This window comes from Numida meleagris, chromosome 10, assembly GCF_002078875.1.
Source record: "Numida meleagris isolate 19003 breed g44 Domestic line chromosome 10, NumMel1.0, whole genome shotgun sequence".
In the NCBI taxonomy this organism is placed as follows: Eukaryota; Metazoa; Chordata; class Aves; order Galliformes; family Numididae; genus Numida; species Numida meleagris.
Genome location: NC_034418.1, coordinates 9,213,206 through 9,234,108, shown reverse-complemented (window position 1 = coordinate 9,234,108; position 20,903 = coordinate 9,213,206). Strand labels below are relative to the sequence as shown.

The window sequence follows — 20,903 nt, the reverse complement described above, 5'->3', positions numbered from 1 at the left end:
CTGTTTCTGAAGACAGTTATTGGGGTCACCATGAGTAAATGCAAAACATTGTAATGTTAAGTCTTGGGGAAGAAGTGGCAGCTTCAGGAACCTATGGAATAGAACATAATAATTTCAGTTGAGATCAATAGGTTTTTGCTGTGGTGTATCTAAGGTGAGCAGGTAAGAAGTTTTGTGAGTGCAGAAGGCCAACATACCACGTGCCACAAATGAGAACACCAAAGATAAGAGAGATAATTTGCATTTGTAGGGGAACTGTTATGTCAGGGCCTGAACTGATGATTGAGCACCTGGTGAATGGGGGTGGCTGGCTCAGGAAGCACAGGTGCAAGCCATTCACCGGTGCTTCCCACTTGACTGGGAGGGATGGTCCACCCCTCCCTGGGCTCATTTAAGGGCTAGCCTCCAAAGGGAGAATGCCTCTTGGATGAAGGCTGCTTTAAGAGAAGGGGTGTTCCACAGCTGTGAGACCCTCATTGCTAGCTGGGTGAGTCAGTTTTTTCCCTGTATATGATTATTGGTATTCCTAGCAATACTTTGTCTGGTATTGCAAAGAACTTATCAGAAGCAGTTTCACTGCCTCCTAGGACAAACAGCACTGCATTGAGAGTTAACTTACCAAACCCAGCCTAAAGACTGCCAGACAAGGGTGTGTTTAAGTATGCTAAATCACTGGAAGAATGTAAAAAATAATCTTAAAATGTTCCCCTGCAAGTACTGCAAATGCATACTGTAGTGTCCTAAATAATGACTAGTGGCACCAGAAAGGTGCTTACAATGCTTTGGAAGTATCACGTGTTTTCTATGCCCTGCCTCACATGGTGAGACACTTCAGTGCCCAAGTTATGTATTCCTTCTAGTGTACGGAACATTTGATTTGCCTTTTCTAGCATTGAATTAGATGGTTAAAATGCTTAATGCACCTTGCTGCTCTGGGTACAGGCTGTTAAGTAGGACTGGGTAGCTGGGACTAGCACCATCATGGAATGGCTACTTAAATATTCCCTTGAGAGTAGTTTTCTTGTGCTGGCAGAACACTTGGAGATAGGTTTTAGCCAATCTTCCTAATGGAAGAAGCTAACTGTGAGTTTTCATATTGTGGGGAAGGAATCTGAAGTGGAAAGTTTAAAGCCACTGCTATACATTACTTGATCTTTCCTTGCTTTTGTGAAGGATTCTGATGTGAGGTTATAGGAATCTAAGTTGATAGCTAAGCCAGAAAAGATGTATTTTATCAGTTGCATACTGATGTGTAAGCAGGGAAATATTAGGAAATACTAGGCAATAGTACAAGGCCCCACAGGATTTCTTGTCATGTGCCTTTGATCTTGATGATTTCTCAAGAGGAATATATCCTTTGGGCCAAATAAACTACTAGGTGCAGATAGATGCCTGTTGCTGCTAGATCTGTTAATTTGCTGCACGAGTGCAAATGAGTAGATTATTCTGTTCTCTGTGCATGAATTAATCTTTGAGGGGATAGTATAGGTGATTGGGTTTTAACCTGTTAGTATTTAAGAGTTTCACAAGAAGCTTCAGATTGTCTCTTTTTCCTTTGTATTTTTATGCCCCAAAGTCACAGCATTCTCAAAAAAGAAACCAGTATACTGTCTTTTAATTTTTTTTTGCAATTTTGGTGTAAATGATAGCTAATATAACAATGCTGTTACTAATGCAATTAATAAATCAGTTCAAGTTATATATAAATAGAAAAGGACCCTTTAGAAAAGGCCTTGAAGCATTTTGGTTTCTTGAACTTAACACCTGGAGTAGATAATCATTGCTGTACTTGTTGGAGGCTACAGTGCAGATGTAAGGTGAACTCCCCTGGTTTGCTTCCATTTTAATCTGGGGTGGAATACAAAAATCATAGCTGGCTGTGAACAGCTATTGGCAAAACCTTCTATTAGTGGCAGGTATTGTGTTTTCCCATTGTGCTCTGACACTCACAGTACTGTAGGGACGCTTATTTAATGTATTATAGAGTGGAAAAAGAGTAGAACTGCAAAGAGATGTTGGCTGTATAACGTATGAATTCTTATGTGTCTTGTGCACTCCATTTGGTGGTAGCAACTAGGGAAAAAATAGTTAATTTCCCAAGAGAAGGCATACTGTACACACTCGGTGACGAAAAAATTAAATTAGGAAAAGCAAAATAACGTGGTGTTACCAATTTTATGTTACAGTCTTGACTGAACTTGGCATAACACTTAGTGTAACACAATGTCCAGAATAGGTGTCATTAAAATTCCCTGTTCTTTTGTACCATAAATACCTATTAAAAAAAGTTTTTATATTTCAAATAAATATGATTTTTTTTTTAAATATCGACTATCAAGAAGTCTATAAACACTACATTTTGTCTTGGCCTTGTGTTTTCAAATCTGTTCTGATACAGTTGTGTTGGTAGGGGACAGAATTTAAATGTTTTCCTTCTCAAGCCAGGTATGGAAGCAAAAAGTGTGTTTATGTGTGCATGAGAATAGAGATGCGTACATAAAATCCATAAAATCTTCATGCCTGCAGCACTATTTACAGCATGTTAAAAGTCAGGCTGAGACTTCTCGAAATTCCGTTCTGTAGTTCATTTACATGCAGTGCTTTTAAATGTGATGACAAGTTCTGCTGAAGCACTACTAGATTTTGGGTTAATTTTATGTTTCTTTATCATTTGTGCTTTGTTAAAAATATTGCTGGCATCTGTAGTTTGCCTTTCCCTCTTACAGAAGGGACTTTGTTTCATCATCTCTGAGTTATGATTAAGTATTATTGGATGTTGCAAAAGGAGAGTGAGTGAGCTTAGACTTCGTTAGACTTTAACCTGTGATTTTTAGCATCTATAGCATTCAAGTTTCAGGGCTGTTCTATGCTGTCAACTTGTCAGTCTTTAGACTCTAAGATTTTTTGCAGCAGAGTTTGTCTTTTTATTACTGTTCACAGAGCATTTATCATGCAGAGTGTGTTGCCGTAATTAAATTACACACAAACAATGAAACGCAAAGCAGAAGTTTTAATCAGTGCATTTTGCTGCCTTGTAAGGCTGCTCAGTCTCCTAATGCAGCCTTATCTCCAGCTGAGTTCCCTGTGTTTCTTCACCTGTTTCCAAATTCTGATCCAGTATTCCCCACTGACTTGTTCCTGTTCTTGAATCATGCTACCTCCTCCCAGACATCTCACACAGCTGTTCTCTAGCCCTATTCCTAAGGGTTGAGAGAGCACCTGGTATCCTTTCGCTTCCATTCTTTTGTCATCCTTGAGCATGGCATTGTGATTCAGTTTCTGTGTATCTAGCCTGTGATGTCAGGAAAAATGAAAAAGCAATGATAAGAAACCTTTTTAAGAAGAGCTGGCATCTACATGAGTGTAACAGACATGCCAGTATTTCAGCGAAAATAATATAACCAAAGTGGGGACTTTTTTTGGGTATGTGCCCTTATTTTGAGATCCTGGTGTACAAAATAATTGCTCTTTTTGACTTGACTTATTACATTCTAATCCTCATTTAGCATACTGAGTTTGACCAAGCATGTTTGTGTCACGAGTAAGGCCTTAAAACTCATTTTTTTGTGTTTTCTTATGTATGTTAAGGTGAAATTTAAGTCTTGTTTTCTACGCTGCCGTGTTCACAGTAACTTATTTTTAAAAACATGACTATTAAGATGAATGGTGTTTTTTCTAGGATCACATTATCCAGTGTCAGAAGCTCTAAAAACAAGAAAAAAACCCCATGAGATATTGTAAAATTAATAATATGTTTGAGGCACTTGTCAATAGTGAGCATTTCGTTGTATCTGGATGAGTTAACATTTTACTAGCTAATTATAGTTTCACTTTGCTATTTTGTTTTCTACATTTGATCCTGATTTTTATACTAAATAAGCTTCTGTAAATCCATGTTAAGGTTAGTTGGATGTCTAGCAGCAGTTTCATTTCTATATTTATTTTGCATATTTAGCTTGTTTTGTGACAGTGTCTATGTCTGTTCTGGAATGTGCTTTCCTTTGCTCCGTTGAATGCTCGACGGTCAAAGACAATGCTACTAAAATGATCAACTTTTTACTCTTCTTACAGTTGTTTCTCTGTATTTTCTGCTTGCAAAGCCATTTACACCTGGTTGAATTTGGAACACATGGTATATTTCTTCAGTAGAGCTTCAGCCTTGGCCACCAAAAATTGTATGTGCATAATTTAAGTAAATCTTCCTTTGAATGAACATGCTGATTTCTGAAGAAAAGCAGATTCTTGGAATACTAAGAGTGATTGCTAGACTTTTTTTCACCAGAGAATTGCCCCACCCTCCATTAGCAGCCATCCCAACTTGGCATGAATCTTTTGTTGTATTGTGAGAACAACTTTTCTTTGCTATTTGCAGTGTGCAAATTATTGTCCTTCAGTATCAAACAGCATCTTACCCTAAACTCTTTAACAGAACAAACGTATATAAGCAAATCTTACCTAGTTTAAAATTTAGGACTCATATGTACCTTCTACATTAATCTGGGTTACTTATTATAATTTAGCAGCCAAGACTCAACAGCTGCCTAATTTTTGTAGGATTCCTTCCAAGACTACGTGATAATGGAGCAGCTTGTAGTGGTGAGTGACCTTCTCTAGTAGTAATTTCTCCCCTTGGGTATTGAAATTGATTTTCTTCATCTTGGCATGTGAAAAGGCAAAGTGTGCCCCTTGCCCTGAATCTCCCATGAGCATATGGTGGCATCTGAAACAAATAATGTGAATGCTGCAGCTTGTACAGGTCCTCATCGTAGCAGTCAGGAAACAGAATGTTTTTAGGCTGTTTCCCTCTATGCTGTGATATCATTTAGTTCAGAAACACTGTTTACTGTGGGTTACATTCTGACAGATTGTTTTAGGGATGTTTGAGGATATGAGTAATTGGGGGATTCATTTTAACTATGAAGGTCAAAGGCAGCATGCGCCACCAGGGAGGAAGCACCAAATGGGATCTCTGACCACTACAGAGCTGGTGTGTGTTTATCTATTTATCTAATCTTTAACACTGGACTAAATACATTGTCTTTGGTTGGATACATACAGTCCCTTTATGATGCCATTACATTCAGTATATTAGAAATGTTTGGGTAGTTATGTACTGTGAGGGAGCCTGCATGGATGGCAGCTCTGTAGCCTAACAGTGGCAATCCTCTGGTAAGGAAAATGGTGTCAACTATTCAAAATGTTTCTTCAGTATATGGAGTTCTAGAGCATGTACGATCAAAATAAGATGCATGCTTGGAAAGCTTTCATGCTTAGAAATTTACTTCTGATTATAGGAATGTAGTGTTTGGTATCTTTGAAGAAGAAAAGAAAATGAAAGAGTACATCGATAAAATAAACAGTCACTTATGCTTGTAGTTGTCAAAACTGCCAAGAATTTACTGAATCAGATAAAATATTATAAGAGAGTAGGCCAGCATGTCTTGTTGGAGCTTCATTTTGTTTATGAAAGGTGAAGAGAGAGGATAGCAAAAGGCTGATAGTTTAGAAGATGAAAATATTTTTCCTTCTTTTAGTGGATTTTTTTTCAAGCGATTTTGATCTGTTAGTTTAGACAATTTTTACAGAAACAACTGCTCCAGAAACCTACAAAGAAAATAAAACGAGAACTGAAATAATTGTTAATATTACGTAGCTCAATTGTTGTGCCTGAAACTACAAGGCGAGTGTGTCAGTCTTTGTCCCCATTTTATTGGGTTTATCCCCTCATGGGGACATTATTGGTAGTCAAGCTGAAGCCCTGCATGGAGGTCTCTAAATAAGCAGAGACAAGAAAAATAGCAAGAGCATGTTCTGAGAGTGTTTTTGGGTGGGTGGGAGAAGGAATTAGGTTGTTGAGGCAGGTGAAGTCAAATAAGATCCAGGTTACTGCCTCTCAGGACAGCATGCAAAAAGGAGTCTTTCTAGAAACAGGAAATGCTTCAAATCCACAGGTGGAACGCAGTCAAATCTGCGTATTTACAACTCTTTTTCCTTCCTTTCCACTTTGTTGCATAGTCATTTTTCCCTGACTGTTCTTGTCTTTCATCAGTTCAGTAAATCCTTTTTCCTTGTATAGAGAAAAGCAAGTAGTGAACTTCTGAACATATATGTGCAACAGATACTTGAATACTTCAGTAGTGCTTGTTTATTTGTAGAGTTAAGACAGTGTTTTATCAGCCATATGTCTAATCAAAATTAAACAGCATCTTGAACTTGCCTGTTGTCATTCTATGGATCTGAATAACTCTTAAGATTTACTTGAACAAAACTGTTGAATGCCAAATATGAGTATCTGAATTGGCACTGTACAGTTCATAGGATTATAAATAGAAATGGATATTTATTCAGCTTTAATATTTATTGCAGCTAAGTGTATGGCTTCAGTACATGTGGGTACATGTGTGTCTGAGCGTTATTTTTGAGTCGTGTGCTTCCCTCTACTTTGGTTCTTTCCTCTCAGCAGAGCTAACTTGAATTTAGCCAGTGTCTGAAAAATTACTACTTGGGTAGCGGAATGACCATGGATTGGGCAACTGATAAGTAATGTTGCGCAGTTCTCTTTAAAGTATATGTGTAATTGTTAGAAAAAATCATATACAACAAGCAGCAAACATTTTCTTTAATTCTAACCAGCAAAACTGAAAATATTTAAAAGTGAATGGTTGGTCTATTCAGCACAAGAATAAACATATGTTGGAGAAATGTGAGATTCCATTTAATCTCAGTATTGATTAGAATACAATCGTTCAGCCAATATCCCAAAAACACTGAGAAGGAAAACAAAGTAAGGAAAACAAAGTGAAGAAAACATGAACAGTAATCTTCAGCAATAAATCAGTGAAGTAAACAAATGTTATATGTATTTAAGTAATAAAGACATACTAGTGTAGAGAATGAATTATATTACCAGGCGAAATTCCTGTTAAGGGGCAGTTAATGAAAAAGGAAGATGATAGAAGGGAGATGGCAAACTAAATGGGTGAATAACCTGTGTGTATAAGGTTTAATGATAAACGAATCTAAACAGCAGTCATTAAATATAATTTTAACAAGATCTCAAGAACAATGGTATAAGCAATTGTAAAGGCAACAACCCATAGTGGGGCTGTAACATGTTCTTTCCTTCAGTGATCGTGATAGCACGCTAATTATAATTGTCAGTAACAGCATCCTGTGGTGAGCAGAAGAGTTTCACTGTCATCTTTACATGAATGTATTGTGAAAGGGACGACATAGACAACTCTATAAAGAAGAGAAGAAAGGAAAGAGGAAAAAGTGCTGAGATAGGCAGCAAATGAACCCCTGAGAAGAGGGTTTCAGGTAAAAGAAGTAATATTACTAAAATTAAGAGCCTTCTATTCAAAAGGGACAGAAATAACATTGAAAACAACATCTGTTTCCTTTTGACACCTTACAAAATTTAAAGTAGAATTTTAAATGCCTTTCACTCTTGAATACGAAGCTTCATTTATTCAGGGCTATCATGTAGCTACAGAGGACTCAGAGAAAGGAGACTGCGTTTTTATCTGGCAGTTAGAGCTCACACTCTTCCTCCCTCCACTTCTGTCTTATCATGTACCCTCTCTGCTTCTTATTTGTGTTCACCTGCTTTCTAATTAGCATCCCATAAAGTTACACACTTACAGTTTATTTAATCCCAACTCATGACACTGGCTATTATCCCTTGTATCAGGGAGGATGATCATTAGAAGACCTGTTACAGAGTGCACCTTATTACTTGTACATGGCAGATATCAATTACAAGAAAGGTCTAATGGGGCTGTAGTCATTAGAAGTCTACAAAATCAAGTTTTAGTGGAGGTTTCCTATCTATTCCACAGAGCAGAAGGTCATGTAAAATAAGGTCTCTGTCATGCTTTTAGCCTGAATGTCTTTAAATGAGAAAATTGTATGCTGCGATCTCTTACAGTTTTGAGGAATATCTTCTGATCTTTAAGGCAGGGAGGAAAGGGATTTGATATAAAAGCAAATTCTTCACAGCAAAAACATAGGATGATTAGTGCATATGTTTTAAAAAATGCATGTGTATTTTGAGATAACAATTATGTCAGTCAGCAGCGTAGTTTAGAAAAATTTAACCTGTTATCTTTCTGATATCAGTGTATAAAAAGATCAGACCTTCAAAATGAAAGAATGCACTCTAGATATACAAAGGAGGGAAAACTGTCCCACATGAAAATGCCGTAACTTCATTTTAGGGAAAAGTAAAACAGTGTGGAAAAAGAGACTATTTTATTATTCTGAAAACTAATCAAACAACTTGAAACTCAAATGAAATTTTTGCTATATTTTATATGCCTGGAATGGCTTTATACATCTGATACAACTTGAGTTATTTGAGCAATGTTTGATGTGCTTTTTTGTCTGGGACATTTAAGGCCTTAAACGTATTGTCCATTACAAAAGCTCTTATTGCTTGTGGACTTCCTTTATGGCGTGCTTCAGCTGTTGGATAGTGACTCCATTACATATCAATCAGATGTAATGAATCATTATTGAAGTTTCATGAATGCTCCTTTAGAATGCTACCCTGAAACAAATAATCAATACCTTTGTGTGGTAAGGGCAATTTTTTACAATGAGAAATGTAACTGACTTAAAATAATAAATATTACTATTGAGGAAAAGAAATCTTATGTCAGCAGATACAGTCGTGTGAAGTCTCTGGCCAGATAATTTTTTTTCACCAAAATGAGATGATTGCAGAACACTGTAGTTCTTCTGAACGCTCGTGTACCATGTACCTGAAGATGAAGCAATGCCAGTGTGGGAAGAGTGATGACAAGAGAGAAAATTGAGAGAGATTCTCTCTACTTGAAGTCTGCTTTTTCCAACCTTCTCTGTGGTAAACTGTAGTTCAAGTGGGAGAAGGGAAACCATTTTCTGTGAGAACTGTCTTTTTAAACTGAGGGTATTAGGGGAAAATAAGAGTAACGAACAGAAAGTGACAATAGCAGTATCTGTTTTAATGAACTGTACAGGGTGTCTCAGACCAAGGGTCTGAGAAGGCTCTGGAAAATGATTGATGGTTTAAACTCAAGTTCCCTTGGTTGTTTGTGAAGCCATATAACCCAACATTTCTGGTTTTAGATTAACAATCAAAGAAAACTGAGTATATTGTTTGCCATACACAAAATAGTTAAACATATGGCTTGTTCCTATTGTTATTTCTATTTTGTGAATTAATAGATGCTGTCACTGATTACTGTGTACTATGGGGAGCAAGAGATAAGAGACATAAGTGCAAATTCAAGGTAACAATTTGAGCTCAAATTATGAAATTAGGTGCTATGTTATCTATCATCAGTGCCCAAACTTGAATTTTTTTTTGAGAATGTGGACACAAGTATTATTTGGTAACATTCTTCAATTTCATGCTTAATTTTTAAAGTTGATTTTAATGAGGAATAATTAAAAATATCATATAGGCATCCTGCATGCATCACTTACAAGGTTTGCTTTTCTACAAACCAGTTAATCCAGACTCTTGTCTAAAGATGAAGACAACTATAACACCATTTTCCAAAGGGTATGACTTCTGTACTACTTATAAAGATGTTGCAAGATCTATTGGCAATGATAGAAAGCATATTTAAGGAAAATAGATTGTTGACAACCAAATCTAATCAACTGTACAATGTATTTCAGAATGTGATGCAGAGTGCCCAAAACTTTATGGACTTTATTGAAAATCATGTAAAGAAAGAAGAATAAAATAGGAGTAAAAAGAAATATTTTTCACTCCACACATATTTAGCAGTATTGGAACCCTTAGCGAGAAGGCATGTGGGACTACTGTTTTGGTACACTGGGTAACAAGATTTAGGATTGTAATTGTAAATTTCAAGGGAATGATTTGAGATTTTACTTCAGTATGAGACAATTAGATATTTAGCATACAGGTTTTACTGAGATGCTACATTGTGACTAGCTAGAAACTTTTCTAATCATTAAATCAACTGTAAAGGCAAGTGTCAAAGACTTTAAGGCTAGATTGACCTTTGAGGTCAATTATCACCTTTATATTTCCTCTATTGCCACCTTTTTTTCTACTGTCTGGAGGGCTTTTTCACACTCTCCCTTCTTTTGATTCTTCTGGAGCAATCTTTGCAAACAGATGAAAAGGAAGTGTAGTGGAGAGAACCTTGCAGACAGGACCCAAAGGAAAAGAAAAATGTTGAGCTTCCTTACTTGCCCCCTTTTTTTTTCTTTTTTTACATCTTCAATTTTTTCCCCCGTGATAAATATTCTTAATCAGAACAAATAGTATCCGCTAGAAGTAGACATTCTCCTAGCTGAAGAAGGGCTAATAAAGAAAGCCATTCTGGAGGATTCTATGCTGCTAGTTAGGCAATTTAAAATGTCAATATGAATAAATGGGAGGTTATGTATCATCCTTTCACCTCTGACTTGCAGGGGGTAATGTCTAAATTTTGCCTCCTATGTTTTTAAAAGCAGGGATTTTTTGCTTGTCTTGTTAACAACAACAAAAAAGAGTATGTCAGTGTTGCTGTGAAATAGTAAAAACAATTGAAATGGCTTGTTATGAAGGATTCTGAGCTGTATAAACTTAGGAAAAAAGCTTACTTCATTTTGGAGAAAAGCTTGAATGGTGATCCAAAAATGTTTTCCCGGTGTAATGAACAAAATCCAATGGTTCTATGACCCCCACTAGGCTTGGCTTGTGTATTTAAATCTTGCCCAATTTCTAAAAATCTCACCTTTGTACCTCAAATTTGAAATTAAATTACAAATGTATTTTGTATATTATATCTAAATGCATGTCTGTCTTTTTTTTTAAAGCATCATTAACATCTTTTTGTTTGTTCAAAACTTGCTTAAAATTTCACAGAACTGATTAACTGGAGCAGTTTTAAAAACATTTCATGTTGAAAAGTTATGGCACAGATAATGCTGTGGAAAGCCACTTCTAAGAGACTTCTTGCATGAAGCGGAGGGGCAAATAATGTTTACAAAAAAACCCCACCCAACCAACTCCACACTGAAACATTTTATCACAGCAAATATGTAATTTTATCTTTTTAACCATATCCCTAAGACTAACATTTTTCTAAATGTAGTAGTAACCTGAGGGAAATTATCTCACAAGTTGTTTTCTTTGTGCGAAAATATGTCGTCTCTGTTTAAATGACAGTAACCAAGAATTATATATCTGTAAACACTGTCAACAGAGAACTTAAATAGTATCTTTGGAGTAGGCTAAAATTAGTTTTCATTGCAACCTATTTGTAAATCATTTGAACTAAATATCTCAGGCTGAAAATGTAAATGTGTTTCTGTTTAAGCGTAGAGATGAGGTCAGCAAAGTCTGCAACAAATATGATTACTTGGATGGAGGTGACATGATTTACTTAAATCAGGCAATTTGCCCATTAAAGCACTGAAGCCTCAACTCATAAAGAGACTGCTTAGCAGATGAACTATAATGTCTTCTAGCATTTGTTATGTTAGATGATTTGAAAGAGAAGAACAATTACACGTAAAATGAATGTATTTCTATGTTGAGTGGAAAAAATTCTGTTTTTACATCAAGAGTTGGCTAATTTTCATGAATAAAATAGGGCTCCTTCATAAAAGCTTCTGTATAAATATTGTACAATTAAGTATATATAGATATATTTAAGTTTATATTGCCAGAACAACCAGTGCAGGGATGAATCACTGGGGCGGTTACTTTCCTACAGTCCTCTCCCTCCCTTTTTCAAATTCAGATCTTTTCTCCTTCCCTTTCCTCCTCCCCCATAGGAAAAGGTTATGTACTAAGAACCTCGACACAGTGTGTGGGTTCCCCCTGCCCTCAATTAGCAAGGGTTGTTAAACTGGTGAAACCTTAAACTGCTGTGCTAGGTTCCTTCCAGCATTATAAGCTGAGCCAGAGTCCACACAATAAAAGCTGATTGATTAGCAAAGAATGAAGTTACAGTAACTGCTGTCTGATCTCATATTTTCTATGTGTTTCATGGACTAAAAGTGACTGAAACAGGGAGATTAGGGGTTAAATCTGGAAGACTCTCTGAGCACTGTTTGAGTTTAAGGAGGTTATGCAGAAATGTCTTCAGTGGGTTGTATTGCTGTTGTGGTCCAAGCAGCAATTTGTGTTGGAATCTTCAGTGCTGCAGACCCTGGGTCTGATCTAGTAAGGTGGCTGTATAGCGTAGTATGCAAAGAGAGATGAGATTTGTAAAGGACAAATTAATTTTTTAATTAGAATAGCAAACTATTAGCTTACTTCAGTGTATGTTTTTTTCCTGATCGTTTCCATATTTTCCACCTTTTCAGACATCTACATTTCAATATGCCATGGGATATAGGTACATCTGTTCAAATTAAAAAAAAAAAGTTTTAATAACTTGGGACAGTGGATCATGACTTTTAATTAAAGCTTATAAGAAATTCAGGATGCTAAGTGTTTGTGGTTTGCACCACTCTTACAAACTGCTTTGCATTTTCTTCTGGTGAAAGAACAAATCTTTCTTAAAGAGGAGTAAGGTTGCAAAATTCTCAAAGATTAGAAATTCTGGTCTACTAAAGTTCTGTAAGAGCCAAGTATGTCCAGCCTTCCGCGCAAAACCTAAAAAACAAACAAAAAACACTTAGGAAAAACCTGACTATAACGTAATTTTCTATGATCGCTTTTGAGTTTCATTTGGACAATACTATCTTGCAGTAGAGAGGTGAAAAAAGATGGAAATCGCAAGTTGCTGGAAGTTCGCTTCACTTTCCATGTCATTGCAGTGTCTCATCCGAAGGGACTGTGAAAATACTCATTTGCTGCCCGTAGATGGGCCTTGGCTCTAGTTCATGCTGTCTGTGGCAAGAGCTTAGTGTAATATTAATGTGCATATTCAACGGGAGAAGGAGTGGGTTACTGTGAAAGAACAGAAAGTGTGGCTACTGCAGCCCCATTTAAACATCTGAGAAAAGGGCAAAGGTTTACATCATCTGCATGGAGACCACAGTGCATTGCTTAAAAAGCCAACGTGTGCCCAAATAGATGTTTTATGCAAGAGCAGCTCTTCCAAAATTGATGGCTCTGAGCACCACCTCCAAAAACAGTATTGTTGCTGTCGGTCTGGTATCTCCTGGTCTGGTATCGTCTGATGCTGTGTTATGTTGCAGCTAAGGAATATTTACAAACTCATTGAAGATTTTAATTTGCTTTTCAAAATAGCAAAAGGGATCTAGTAATTTTATGATCTATAGTTCTGTTGCTTCAGATTAAGCTCATTTTTTAACTCTGAGTGTGAAGGAAAATAACTGGTTAATCCTGTCAAATGGTGAAGCTCTCTCACTATTAAAGCACTACATATTGTTAAGTCCTCGGTACTCAAAATAATTCAAAATAACCTTTTAAATTAAATGGGCACTAAATTCAAAATTTAAATATTTGACTGTCCCTGGAAGTGACAGTATATAAAAACAGTCAAGAGTAACTTTCTAATGTCAGTTATAAAACCACAAAGCTGGAGAAGGAATAAATACAAGGAAAACACTGATTAATCCCCCTGAGTTGCAGTGCCACTTCATAGTGTTGTAATGTGGACCCTTTCTTCCGATATTACTCAAGAAATACAAACAAGAAGCATTTATTATCTCCGAAGTAGTGTATGCTATAGAGTGCTGAATAAGGAAGTGAGGTATTGCAGCTGTTATCTTCTGAACTAACTGCTACTGCGTGTTGCATGACCAGCCCTGGCAGGGTTTTTGTTCCCATGAATGAATAGGCTATAAATCTGTCGTAGCTGACACTAGCAGCACTGCTGGAGAGTGTAAAGGGAAAATTTGCAGAGGAATCTTGTGGTCTTTGCTTGCCTGGAAAATGAGTTCAATAAAATGGAGGTGATCAGTGCTTATTTATAGGCCGAGCTGATACATCCAGCATTGGCTGTCAGAGTTTAAGTTAGTGTTTCCTCATTTATGTTCACTCTGTAAAGCAAAACATGGCACTGTAAAAAGCTTATATAATGCTGTTATACTGTGCTAGTCACTATTGTCGAAAATAGATAAAGCAAAATAAAGGGAGGAAAAGATAAAAGCACAGATAAAATGTACAGGGAGGAAATGGAAGAGGCTGGCAGATGCTAAGGCTCTGAGAAGGGATGTGAAGCTGCCCAGAGTCATTGTGCTTGAACCCTGGGCTGAAGGAGCTTGGCAATCACTACTGTGTTATAACAGCAGAAGCATTTTAAGAACTCTGCTCTGTAAGGCATGTGGATATTTCCTTTATATGCAGAGTTCCCACTAATGCCAAACCAGAACGTACGCTGGAAGTGTTTGTTTTGTTTAATGCTGATGGCTTGTATTTGAATTCGTGTTATACAAGAAAATTTAAAAAGACAAATCCTAAATTGAAGTTTCTGAAGATAAATTTTTAGGTTTTTTAATGCTTTTAAGTAGATATTAACAAAGCAAAGCATTTTTTTCTTCTGTTTTTCTTCTGTAAAAACTTCTGTTTTTATTGTTTGGTGATGTTCTATGAACAAACTAATTTAAGGTTGTGTGGGGTGTTTGAAACTAGTTAACTATAGCAGCAAGAAATGTAGAGAGTTGTAGGGAGAACAGCGCCCTGCCAGCCTTTTCCCTTAAGTGGCATTAAAAAAACAACACAGCAAAACACCACCACCAAAAATGTAGTTGAAAGCAGGTACACTGCTCAGGAGCCTCCACCTGGACTGCTGCTGACTGAGAAAGCTTTGCCTGAAAATAATTCATTTAAATCTGATAAGAACTCAGATGCTGTTAAAGTGAAAGTGGCTCCACCTGGCAAGTATGTGAAATGCACTTTGCTTGAGTATGGGCAGCAGTGGGTTTGGAGACAGCCAGGATGCTCCTGATGTGAACTCAGGTATAAGGAAACTAAAAATTAGATTCACTGTAGAAATGCAGTTAAAGACAATTTGTCCTCTCTCCCCTAATCGTTTATCAATGCCTTTAAATTTATTGCCTATACCTGTAATTCATACTGTGTTCAAAATTAAATGGAGTAAACTTAAATGTTCTTGTTTCTGTCCTTGTGATGGTACACTGAAAACTTGTGGGCGGTGTTACCCCTACCTTCCTTCATAAATTGTCCTCTGCCTGACAGCTGTGGAGATACGGTGTAACTCTTGTGAAGGGGAACTAACACATGACATAGTATGTGGGGGATATTTTATTATTGTTCTTGGATGCTTAAAAAAATGAGTAATTCTAGAAGAGCTTATGCGACTGTTGTGTTAAAGCCTTTGGTCAGTTGTATTTCCCAAAGTTCTCTTGTAAATGTAGTTGGAGGTTAGGTATGTAAGAACAGTAAATACATTTCTTCCTCTGTCAGTTGAATTTCTCATGAAATGAGAGGCAGGAGAGGACTGGAATTCTTAATCCCTATTTTACTTAAAGATTTTCACATGGTGTGCATTGAATTAAATAGATAATTTAAAAAATAAAGCAAAATTAGCAATATATTACTTTAGTCTTGCAAATCCTGTTAGCTGTAGGTCTTCAGGTTGTAAAATTTAAATGTCTTACCTTGCATTTCTTTATGGAAAATGAAATATTTACTGATTTTTCCATTACTATCACTCCAAAATTTATTTAAAGATCTCAATTGATGCAAAGTTATCAGAAAAGTATGATTGTTTCTTGTTCTGAAATTGTTTCTTGTAGAGGTCATGAAACATTTTGAAGGTATTTTAGACTATTTGAATGCATGGAAAAGCTTTGAAGAGAATTTTAACTAAGAATGCCAAAATGCCAAATTAAGTGATAGCACTCATTACTGGACTGGTTCACATACCATTCAGAGCCACTCCAGGGACGACGTTTGAGTTATGTGACCTATTCCATATCCAGGCTCTGTATTCCGTTATTCAACAAATGAGCCTTTGAGTTTTGTTAGTAAACAAGCAAACAACAACAACAACAAAACCAAACAAAATTTACAAACAACCCCACAAAAACAAAAATAACCACCCAGAAAACAACCCAAGAACCCAAAACACAGTTGAGTGCATTGTTATATCTTTCTAACTGCAAGAAAATCTGGAATACCCAAGCTGTTTCTGTAAAGTTCTTCTTACTTAATAATACTTAAGTATTACAAATTCCTTATTTGTCTAACAGTAGATAGAGCCATATAATCACGTTTCTACCTTACAGTTCAGGAATTAGTGCATGTATTTTGTTAGCAAGAATCCTGTTTTCCTTTGAAAACTGAGTAGCAAGATATGAAATGCTTGCAAAATGATTTTTGGTTCACTAAGGCAAAAGTTTTCATTAAATTAATAGTGCTTAGATCGTAGTGACCCCTCTGAAGCACGTGTCTGGATTATTCCTGATGTTGCCATGCTGTTCTTGTTAATGGTAGTGGGTGTATTTTCCCTAAAAAGAATTTTGTCTGTGCAGAGTATGTGCCCATCTGCTAGAGTGGTCTGGAGGGAAGTCACAATTCACTAAGTCAGATTCAAAAACACGCAAGCAGGTACTAAACATTTGAAGTATGTGATTCTTTAGAGCTTCTACTTTTGTCTCAGTTAGATGTTGGAAGAATCATAGAATCACAGAATTAGGTAGGTTGGAAAAGACCTACAAGATCATCCGGTCCAACCATCCACCTACCATATCTAACCCCACTAGACCATGTCTCTCAACGCTGTATCTAAATGTTTCTTGAATGCCTTCAGGGATGGTGACTCAACCGCCTACCTGGGCAGCCCATTCCAGTGCCTGACCACTCTTTCAGAAAAGTAGTATTTCGTAATGTCCAGCCTAAATCTCCCCTGGCACAACTTGAGGCCATTCCCCCTTGTCCTGTCACTGGTTACAAGAGAGAAGAGGCCGACCCCCAGCTCACTACAACCTCCCTTCAGGTAGTTACAGAGAGCGATAAGGTCTCCCCTGAGCCTCGTCTTCTCCAGACTGAACAATCCCAGCTCCCTCAGCCTCTCCTCATAAGGCCTGTGCTCCAGACCCCTCACCAGCTTTGTCACCCTCCTCTGAACACGCTCCAGGGCCTCAATGTCTTTCTTGCAGTGAGGGGCCCAAAACTGAACACAGTACTCGAGGTGGGGCCTCACCAGGGCTGAGTGCAGAGGGACAATGACTTCCCTACTCCTCCTGGCAACACTATTTGTGATACAAGCCAGGATGCCATTGGCCTTCTTGGCCACCTGGGCACACTGCTGGCTCATGCTCAGCTGAGCATCAACCAATATCCCCAGGTCCGTTTCCTCCACACAACCATCCAGCCACTCTGCCCCAAGCCTGTAGCGTTGCCCGGGGTTGTTGCAGCCAAAGTGCAGGACCTGGCACTTGGTCTTGTTGAGCCTCATCCCGTTGGCTTCAGCCCAGAGATCCAGCCTGTCCAGATCTCTCTGTAGGGCCTCTCTACCCCCAGGCAGATCGACGCTTCCTGCCAGCTTGGTGTCGTCTGCAAACTTACTGAGGGTGCTCTCAATGCCCTCATCCAGGTCATCAATAAAGATACTGAAGAGGACAGGCCCCAGCACTGACCCCTGGGGAACACCACTCGTGACCGGTTGCCAGCTGGTTTTAACTCCATTCACCACCAAGAAGTTGCTGTAGTCAAGGTCCTTCAACAGGAGATCAGAATACGTAGGTTTAGAACGCACTTCTCGAGTGTGTTTCTGTTAGGAAAAATGAGAGATGCTTTCAAAAGCAAATATAAAGTTGTCTAACAGAGGATTTTCTTTACCCTTGAATAAACATTTACACGTTTTCACTGTTTTCTTAGAAAGTACTTGTACTGTTCACAAGTGCCACATTAAAAATATGAATAAAACTAATTGGATCCAGAATTTTGCAAGTATAACATCTGGAATAAAAAGAATCAGCACATCAGCTGTTTTGTAAAGACTAAGAAGCGAGGAGAAAAGAGACTTATACAAATTGTGTTGCACTGGAAAAGTATAGCGATTATTTGTCACACTAGAGCAGTACTTTTTAATTACCTACAGCTACAACTTCTTAAATGCAATAAATCAGACAGAAAACATGGTAGGTGATAATGACAGGCACTTGCGGATGCAGCCTGAAGTAGTGTGTTGTACAGTGTGCCAGCTGCCTTTCTTTAAGTGTGCATGTCTGTGTGAATGAAGGAGGATTAAAAGAAAAGAAAAACCCCTGATAAACAAGTGTAAAACCTCAGAGCAAAATTTGCCCATTTATTTATTTATTTGAATTAGAGAAGTAAAGGGAAGGTGGTCAAAAAAGTAAAAATATCTGAATTAAAATGGTAGTATTTTAAACATATCCTACTTCTTACACATCTACAGCATAAAAATAGTTCAATTTTAAATATATGTAAAACTACCATAGTGAGTACCAGATAGAGGGGCATATACACAACAGTGTGCACTTCTGAGTGTAGGTGCAAGCACATACCTTATCTGTAAGGGATGAGCCTAAGTGCAGATTTTTCTGTGGGCATTGTAGGATGTGTAGGATTCAAGTGGCTGTAGTCACAGTGCTTGGTTTAAAATCCTGGTAATCCATGAGTGCAGTGCTGTGTGACTACATTAACACTTCACAATAAAGGATGGCAAGTGGGCAGATTTGCATGCAAATTAAATTTTCAACAATATTTCTGCATGCAACTTCCATTACAGTTGGGCAACTTTGCACAATTGAAACTGATGACTAAGAAAAGCATTTATAATTTAGAAAATTACAACAGCAGCGGCTGTAATCACCCAGGTTAGCTGCTAAAGTGCCTCCAGGGGGTTGATTAGAAGGAGGAGAACCTTTAAGAGGCTCATGAAGGAGGATCAAGCACTGGGAATTGAAACAGAGAAAGAGGAGCTGTTACAGTGTGGATTGCTTGCCAAAAATGGAAAATGAACTGATGTAATACAGGTGACTTCTAATCAGTGGGATAAGTTTTGATCAATCAAACACAATTAAGAGCTGTTAACAGTATGATATAGATATCAGAATCAAGGCTCTGTTTTGTTGATACGGAATGTGCAAGACTTCATTAAATGACAAAAAAGAGGTGACTGGTGACATGAAGAATGCAAAGAAGAGGAAATCATTTAGTGTGCATGTAGTCTCCAGAAGTACAAGAACATTCATGATCCCCATGTGAACCTCTGACACGTCTCCATACCATTTCAACATATGTAAAAGATTTGGTTTGTATTTACATCATCGCAGTTGGCTTTGTGGAAGATCCATGTGGAAATGGGGCATATGGAGATGAATAATAGTATTTCAGAACTCAGAATGCACTGTTCTCTCCTGACGCTTGTGTCAGCCTAGGAATGTGCAAGTGAAACACCTCATTCATTTTTGTTAGATGTAATTTTGGTGCTCAGTCCTCCGCTCTTATTGTTAGAGAATTTACAAGTGCTCTTTCTTTGTGATAGTGATTTCTTTTGTCTTTTCTTATGAAAAGTTAATGAGTATTATTTGACATTTATAAGTTCATCTCCTGTTCCAAAACAGATTCTTATAATGTGTTAAAAATATTTCCCATATTGCTTCTTATCAATTTACTTTAAATTTAGAATTGGCTCATTAGCAGACTGTTGAAGATCATTACAGTCATGACTGGTAGTGTTGGCAAGGTGATAATGAAACAATCCATAATCAGGTTAATTTTTTTTGGGGGGGAGGGGGGTAGGGTGGCAGGCATATAATGATCAATGATAACTGAAAATAGAAAGGGGTGAACAAGAATTTTCTGAATATTGTATGGGTGTGTAAATTGCTCATACTGCCTAATAAGGAGTTAGTTGGAATTGTGTTTGCTAGTGGAGGCTATACAAGCCTCATAAGTTTTCAGATATAAGGTTCTTCCACACAACTGAATCCAGGTTGTGTTTTGTGGAATCCCAGTTAGGGTGATTAGTGCTACTTGTCTGCGAGATTGCCTCTTGATCAATTCTTAGCCATAGTCAAAGAAGATTGAGTATAAGCCCCACGCTTCTTTCACTTTTTCTGAGAAGGTAGATCGTGAAGATATGGAAACCTATGTATCAGTTTGGAAAAAAACACTGAACCTTTTTTGCCTCCAACAGGGTGTGTGCTGATTTCTTCTTGAGAGTCAGTGTCTGTGTTGTTTATCTGCTTCCCCACAAATCCGTATGCTGTTGTCTCCTCCATTTCTGTTAATCTTTCTGCAAGCCAAAGAGTTGCCAACCAGCAGAAATTGGTTTTGAGGTGACAGCGTTCTTTCTGTGTTCTGTGAGTAAGACTGCTGGTAAACTATCTGAAAACAATAGTGAGGAATTATTTCTGCTTCATATACAAGGGCTGCTCTGAAAGTAATACCTTCTATTTTATTATGTTGGTCCGTGACATCAGAGGCAGATGTTGGTGGTATGGCAGTAGAGGTTGAACTTTTCCACCAATATTTCATTACATTTTGATGTTGTGTGACAGATGGCAGCAGAGGGGCAGTCTGAAAAATTGGCATCTGACGTGGAAGTGAGTATAAATAGGAGACGTTACTTTCAGAGTGAGCTATGTCTTACATTTCTGAATTTATTTCTTAAAACTTCAGAAGTACTGGTTATCATGCTTCCAAAAGTATTCATTTATTAAGGAGCTATTGATTGGCTTTCTAGTAGTTCCAGAAAAACACTAAAGTAATGGCTCTGTTTTCAAATTAGAAAACCTAGTAGAACAACTGGTCATGTATTGCTAAGTAAGGTTTACCATGGCTTGGAGAGAATTATGAGGAATAATAATTGAAGCTTTCACAAGAATGGCAAAATGTGTAAAACATGCAGCAGCTCTCATATACAGGAGCCTGGAAAACAACTGGAATTTCTGGTGGTGCTCTCCGAGGACTAGATAAACTTGTACAGATGCTTCATGCAGTGTGACTGTTGCAGTGCTTCTGTAAGAGTTTCTTGCTT

General features: G+C 37.5%; 1 long non-coding RNA gene across 1 annotated transcript in view; it reads left to right on the top strand.

Annotated features, from left to right (window-relative positions):
- The window catches only part of LOC110404217, a 214,642-nt gene continuing 194,161 nt past the window's right edge, over positions 423–20,903 (top strand). The window contains exon 1 of the long non-coding RNA XR_002442109.1: positions 423–487. This is a non-coding gene — a long non-coding RNA (uncharacterized LOC110404217). The remainder of the gene's footprint in view (positions 488–20,903) is intronic.